We start from the raw sequence: 7,783 nt of genomic DNA, 5'->3' as shown, positions 1-7,783 counted from the left end.
TACGTTGTGTGCCTGACTTACTTGTCTGGTTAGGCATGAGACGAAATTGTCCCCAGGGACAGCACAGACCGAGGGGCTGTGACTGCCAGTGTTAGAAGCTCTACGTGCTTCCTTAGTGCTCTACAAGAATGCCAGAATTTTAAATTTTACAACTTCTAATTGATATACTGGTACCTAGTGAAGTTTTAGAAGCAAAACTGGATCTTTAATTTTTACCATTCCCTTGCCCTAGTCAGTGCCTAATTTTAAGAATAGGAAGAACAGTGGCTGGTGAGATGGCTCAGTTGATAAGAGCACCAACTGCTCTTCCTAATGTCATGAGTTCAAATTCCAGCAACCATATGGTGGCTCACAACCATCCATAACAAGATCTGGTGCCCTTTTCTGGAGTGTCTGAAGACCATTACAGTGTACTTACATATAATAAATAAATAAATCTTTTTTAAAAAAAATGGGAAGAACAAAGCTGGGCAGTGGTGGCACACGCCTTTAATCCCAGCACTAGGGAGGCAGAGGCAGGGGGATTTCTGAGCTGGAGGCCAGCCTGGTCTACAAAGTGAGTTCGAGGACAGCCAGGGCTACACAGAGAAACCCTGTCTCGAAAAAACAAAACAAAAAAGGAGCTGGGGGTGGTGGCACACGCCTTTAATCCCAACACTTGGGAAGCAGAGGCAGGAGGATTTCTGAGTTTGAGGCCAGCCTGCCTGGTCTACAGAGTGAGTTCCAGGTCAGCCAGGGCTACATGTAGAAACCTGGTCTTGGAAAAAAAAAAAAGAATAGGAAGAACATGCTCTTTCCCCCTCCCTCCCTCTCTCCCACCCCCACCTCCAATGTTAAATGTTTAAGGATCTCAGCTTGCAGAATTATGCAAGACAAGAGTGGGTTTTTTTTTTTTTTTTCTCTTTTGGGTACAGTGAGTGTGCAGGTTATCAGGTTAGCCTGTCACCTAAAGCCTGCACCTAAGATGATAAAGACTACCAGAGATCACTAATAGATTGTAGGAAGGATTTTGGTAACTCACACTGGCTTTCAACTCTCTCCATGTGGGGCCTCTAAATTAAAGCATTTGTGTTTACTCATTGATAGTCATGAGCACATGTGGATTGAGCATGGTGCTGGTCCCTGAGGATATAGTACACCTAAGATGTGCAGGTCCCTGTAGTCTACATGAGGAGGCAGACTTTAAGTAATTGCATAATTAGCTTAATTATACTTGGGAGATGTGCATCATGAGAAGCTCATTTAATTTAATTAGTTGAGATCTTAAGGATGAATAGAGATTAATTAGTTAAAGGTGGTAAGAGTGGGAACGAACAGGATTCCAAATTGGACAGCTTGGGGGAAAGCTTTGCAATCGGAAGGTATTGGAAAAAGCAAAGGTGAGAGAAACTAAGAGTACATCGGTGTGAAGGGGGGCAAAGAATGATGGCAAATGGTAGGAGCCTGGTAATAAAGGATTTGACTAATTAAACTGCTAGACGGACTGGGGTTGTAGCTCAGTCCGTACAGTGCTTGGCTAGCAAGTTTGAATGATGGAGTTTGGTCATCAGCATCAAATAAAGTTAGTATGTGGATGAAAACCTGCAATCCCAGCATTAGGGAAGTGGAGGTAGGAGGATCAGAAGTTCATGGTCATTTGTAACCAAGTCAAAATTTGAGGCCAGCCTGAGATTCCCGAAGACCTCTCCAAAATAATAATCAGGCTATCAAGATGGTCATTGAGGGCCAGAAAGATACTTCCAACAGTTAAGAGCATATACTGCTCTTGCAGAGGTCTGGAGTTTGATTCCCGGCTCCTGTATCAAGCAGCTCATAATAGCTCTAGACTCTGTGGCCGCCTATACTTACATGCACATACACACAGATGTACATATAATTAAAGATAAGATTCCAAAGGATGGCTCAGTAGGAAAGGTACCTGCTGAACCTTGAGTTTGATCTTCAGAACTGTGAGAAGATGGAAGGAGAAAACTATCTCCACAGAGGTATCCTCTGATTTTCACCCGTCCCTTTTCAGACACAAGCACATTTACACCAGGAGCCACATGCCTTTAATCCTAGTGCTCAAAGGCAGAGGTAGGTGGATCTCTGTGAGTTCAAGGCCAGGCTGGTCTGAGAAACCCTGTCTCAACCAAACCAACCAAGCAAATCCACATTTTTTTTAAAAAAAGATTTTATTATTTATTATATGTAAGTACACTGTAGCTGTCTTCAGACACTCCAGAAGAGGGTGTCAGATCTCATTACGGATGGTTGTGAGCCACCATGTGGTTACTGGGATTTGAACTCAGCACCTTTGGAAGAGCAGTCAGGGCTCTTAACTGATGAGCCATCTCTCCAGCCCCCAAAACCACATTTACACTAGGGTTTTTTTGTTTGTTTGTTTTTGTTTTTCAAGACAGGGTTTGTCTGTGTAGCACTAGCCATCCTGGATCTCTGTCGACGGGGTTGGCCTCAAACTCAGGGATCCACCTGCCTCTGCTTCATAGGGGCTGGGGTTAAAGTTGTGTGCCGCCTCTGCCTGGCCTAAGAAAGTTGAACCCAGATGTATAGAAAAGGAAAGCAACATGAAGAATCAGGGAGAACATATCTCTTAGTTACTGTTATTGCTGTGAAGAGACACCATGACCAAAGCAACTTATAAAAGAAAGCCTTTGATTGGGGGCTTACTGACAGTTTTAGAGGGTGAGTACAAGATTGGCATGTGGGAGTATGGTAGCAGACAGGCAGAGAGCTGGAGCAGGAGTAGAGAGGTTACATCTTATCTGCAAATTGGAGGCAGAGACAATGAAGCTAGGCTTGGTTTGGACTTTTAAAACTCAGCCACTTCTAGTGACACATCCTGTAAGACCATACCCCAAAATCCTTTGCAAACTCTGCCCCCCCCACCTAAAAACTAAACATTTAAATATATGAGTCTTTAGGGGGCATTCTCATTCAAACCACCATACCATCTGGATTACTCTGCTGTGCTCAAATTCCTGATGAAAATAAAAAGGTGTTAGGGCGACCTTTTTGTGCACTGTGTAGAGATTGTCTCTGTGTTCTTCAGATGCTGACTTCTGCACCAGCAGAGACCTGAGTACAGGAGACTTTTTTATAAAGCATCACCTGTCACAGTGTTTTGTAAACATCTCCATCATCTTGATTGGTTTAATAAAAAGTTGCTCTATATCGGTAGAAGATAGGTGGGACATCCAGCAGAGATAGGAACTCTGGGACAAATTCAGGTATGGGAGACTTGCCAATCAGACACAGAGGAAGAAATAGATGTCAGGGCTGAGGAGAGTTAGTGGGCCTCTTGGCAGAACATAGATTAGAATAAACGGGTTAATTTAAGTTATATGGGCTACTTGGGAACAAGCCTAAGCCAAGGCCTAAAACTTTTTTTTTTGGTTTTTCAAGACAGGGTTTCTCTGTATAGTCCTGGCTGTCCTGGAACTCACTTTGTAGACCAGGCTGGCCTCGAACTCAGAAATCCGCCTGCCTCTGCCTCCTGAGTGCTGGGATTAAAGGCGTAAGCCACTATGCCCGGCTGGCCTAAAACTTTTATATTAATAAAAAGTCATTGTGTCATTATTCGATTTGGTGGGTCCAGACAGTTCAGCAATGCAGAGGGATGTATTTTTGGGACACAGTCCATTGTAGCAGGGAAGACATGGTGGCAGGTGTGGTGATGAGAAAGTGAGGCAGCTTGCTCACATCTGAAAGATTAGGAAGTGCTAATCAGACATCAAATGGAACTTACTATAAACCTCAAGGTCCTTCCCCAGTGTGATGATTAGTATATTCTTGGGCCAGGGAGTGGCACCATTTGGAGATGTGGCCTTGTTGGAATAGGTGTGACCTGGTTGGAGTAGGTGTGTCACTGTGGGTGTGGGCATAAGATCCTCACCCTAGTTGCCTGGAAGTCTACTAGCAGCCTTTGGATGAAGATGTAGAACTCTCAGTTCTGCCTGTGCCATGCCTGCCTGGATGCTGTCATGTTCCCACCTTGATGATAATGGACTGAACCTCTGAACCTGTAAGCTAGCCCCAATTAAATGTTGTTTTTTTATAAGACTTGCCTTGGTCATGGTGTCTGTTCACAGCAGTAAAACCCTAACTAAGACACCCAGTGACCCACTTCCTCAACGAGGCACTACTTCCTAAAGACCAACACTAGGAACCAAGTATTCAAACAGAAGACTGGAAATTGTCTTAGGATCCATTGCTGTCATAAAACACCATGATCAAAAGCAACTTTGAAAGGAGGGGGTTTATTTATGCTTACAACTCTCAGATCACACTCCATTGCTGAAGGAAGTCTGGGCCAGAATTCAAGACAGAAACCTAGAAGCAGGAAATGACCCAGAGGCCAGGGAGGAACAAGGCTTACTACTAGCTTCTCTTCATGGCTTGCTCAGCCTTTCTTATACAGGCTAGGACGACCTACCGAGGAGTTATATCATTCACACTGGGCTGTACCAATATCGATTAGTAATCAACAAAATGTCCTACAAGCTTGCCTATAGGCAATTCTTTTTGTTTGTTTGTTTGTTTGTTTGTTTTCAAGACAGGGTTTCTCTGTGTAGCCCTGGCTGTCCTGAAACTCACTCTGTAGACCAGGCTTGCCTCGAACTCAGAAATCTGCCTGCCTCTGCCTCCCAAGTGCTGGGATTAAAGGTGCCACCAGGCCTGGCTAACCTATAGGCAAATCTTATAGGAGCATTTTTTTTTTTAAATCAAGAGTCTTCCTTCCCCATGACTTTAGTGTGGGCTTAGATTTTTCTAAATCTACTTCATTTAGGGTTCTTGAACACTGCAACCTCCCCTCTAGCCCACCAACCAGAGTTAGGTGAAAAGGAGGTTTATAGGAAAAGGGGATTGTGGACCTGTTTAATAGTAGTTCTTTAGGGTGATTCCACTCTTGTCAGGATACCAGCACTTCAGTGCAATAGCAAACACCAAATGCAGATTAGAAGCTGGAGCTCGATCCAGCAGAAATCACAAGGCTTCTGAGTCTGCCTGAGTTAGTGGAAGCAGCAAGAACCAGCCGAAATCCCATGAGTTCTTTAGCGCATTTCTCTCTACGAAGTGAAGACCAGTGAAGACCATCTAAGCATTGCATGGCCATGGAAGGCCTAGCAATGCAAGCGGTCCTTCCACTGTTGGTGGGGTTCTACTTAGGCCCTTTCCAAACATCACGTGCACTCTGAAGCATCTGCTCCATCAAAACATCACATGCCATTCACATGTCTGCTTCAGCAAAACATCCTCTCACAGGACAACTCTAGAAAAACGTCACATGACACAACTGGTTTTTTCAGAGAAACCAGAAATTCACTCTCGCTTGTGTCAGTCTGACGTAGAGCTACTCAGCACAGGGACATTTTATATCTAAACCCTGACACAACCTAGGAAACAAGTAAAGCGGCTTGAAAAGGAATTCTATTGGCTAGGAAAGAGGAAGGAATCCTCTCTCCCTTCCCCTCCCCCTCTCCCTTGATAGCCTCACTATATATCCTTGGCTAACCCAGATCTCACTATGTAGACCACCCTGGCCTTGAGTTTAGACTCCCCCTGCCTAGCCACCTGAGTGCTGGGATTAAAGGTTCCAGTATGACAAGGAACCAATCTTAAACCAGGCATGTTGGATACCCACTGCTTGGAAAGCCAAGGAGGAAGATTCCTGAGTCTAGAACAGCTTGGGCTCCTATGTCTTTCTCTACCCTCTTTTTACTCCTCCAATTCATTTCTGTAACTATACCTGGGTTGCTTTGTTTTTCTTTGTGGTGCGGGGCATTAAACCCAAGTTCTGAGCAAACAATACAAGTATTCTACCATTGAGCTATTCCCTTATTCCTAGCTTGTGGTTCTAAATGATTCTACAGCTTCCTCTTGTATTAAGGAATTAAAACAAAGCAAGTCAGGGCAGAGATGGAGCTCAGTGGTAAAATGGTATGGAAGTCAGAGGACAATTCTTGGCTGTTCTCCCTTGACATTTCATGGGATCAAGGGATTAAATTCAGGTCCTCTGTCCTGGTCTGTAATGGGATCTTTTTTTTTTTTTTTAAGATTTATTTATTTATTATATGTAAGTACACTGTAGCTGTCTTCAGACACTCCAGAAGAGGGCGTCAGATCTTGTTACAGATGGTTGTGAGTCACCATGTGGTTGCTGGGATTTGAACTCCAGACCTTCGGAAGAGCAGTTGGGTGCTCTTACCCACTGAGCCATCTCACCAGCCCTGTAATGGGATCTTATGCCCTCTTCTGGTGTGGCTGAAGACAATTACAGTGTACTCATATACATAAAATAAATAAATATTTTTTTTTAAAAAGTCAATTAAATGTTGTTGGGTTTTTTTTTTTTTTTTTTTTTGGACAGCATTTCTCTGTGTAGCCCTAGCTGTCCTGGGAACTTGCTCTTTTTTATTTATTTATTTATTTATTTATTTATTAATTAATTATATGTAAGTACACTGTAGCTGTCTTCAAACACTCCAGAAGAGGGAGTCAGATCTCCTTACGGATGGTTGTGAGCCACCATGTGGTTGCTGGGATTTGAACTCCGGACCTTCGGAGGAGCAGTCGGGTGCTCTTAGCCACTGAGCCATCTCACCAGCCCCCAGGAACTTGCTCTTTAGACTAGGCTGGCCTTGAACTCAATGATCCTCCTGTCTCCCAAATACTAGGACTAAAGGCATGTGCCACCACTGCCCTGCCTTAATTTTTTGTTAAATTCGTGACTCAAATATCTCATCCTATTTAACATTAACAAACAAACAAATCTCAAAGGAAAATTAAAGATCTGGCAGTTAACTAAAACATGTAACACCAGTTGCTGGAAAGGTGGGTCATCAGTTAAGAACACTTGTAACTTCCGAAGGACTGGAGTTTGGTTCCTAGCACTTATATCTAAAGGTTCACAACTACCTGTAATCCCAGCTCTAGGGGAATCAATTTCTCTTACCTCTATTTCAACTCACAATCACAAATCTATATTTGTATACATAATTTAAAAGATCAAAGTTTGTGGGTTTTTTTTTGTTGTTGTTGTTTTGTTTTGTTTTTCTGAGACAGGGGTTTCTCTGTGTGGCCCTGGCTGTCCTGGAACTCACTCTGTAGACCAGGCTGGCTTCGAACTCCCAAGTGCTGGGACTAAAGGCATGTGCCACCACTGCCGGACAAAATTTTTTTTTTTTTTTGGAAACAAGATCTCACTATGAAGCCTTGGCTGTGTTGGAATTCCTTACATAGATTAGGTTGCCTCAACAGCTTCTGCCTTTGGAGTGCTGAAACAGGTGTGCTGTCTTAGAACTAGCTCTGTAAAACATTCTGGGTTCAAATCCAGGGAGACCAGTCTGCCTCCTGAGTGCTGAGATTAAAGGTGTGTGCTAGGACTGGAGAGATGGCTCACCGGTTAAAGAGCACTGGCTATTCTTGGAGAGGAACAAACTATCTGTAGTTCTTGTTCCAAGGGTTCAGACACCCTTACACAGACATACATGCAGACAAGATACCAATGTACATGAAATACAACTAAATAAATTATAAAGGTGTGTGCCATCATACCCAAGTTATTTTTTTTTTAAGATTTATTTATTTATTATATGTAAGTACACTGTAGCTGTCTTCAGACACTCCAGAAGAGGGCGTCAGATCTTGTTACAGATGGTTGTGAGCCACCATGTGGTTGCTGGGATTTGAACTTCAGACCTTTGGAAGAGCAGTCGGGTGCTCTTACCCACTGAGCCATCTCACCAGCCCCCCCCAAGTTATTTTTTAAAGGAACCCACTT

This window comes from Mus musculus, chromosome 4 (genome assembly GCF_000001635.26).
Source record: "Mus musculus strain C57BL/6J chromosome 4, GRCm38.p6 C57BL/6J".
NCBI classification, from domain to species: Eukaryota; Metazoa; Chordata; class Mammalia; order Rodentia; family Muridae; genus Mus; species Mus musculus.
This window is presented reverse-complemented; position numbering follows the sequence as displayed.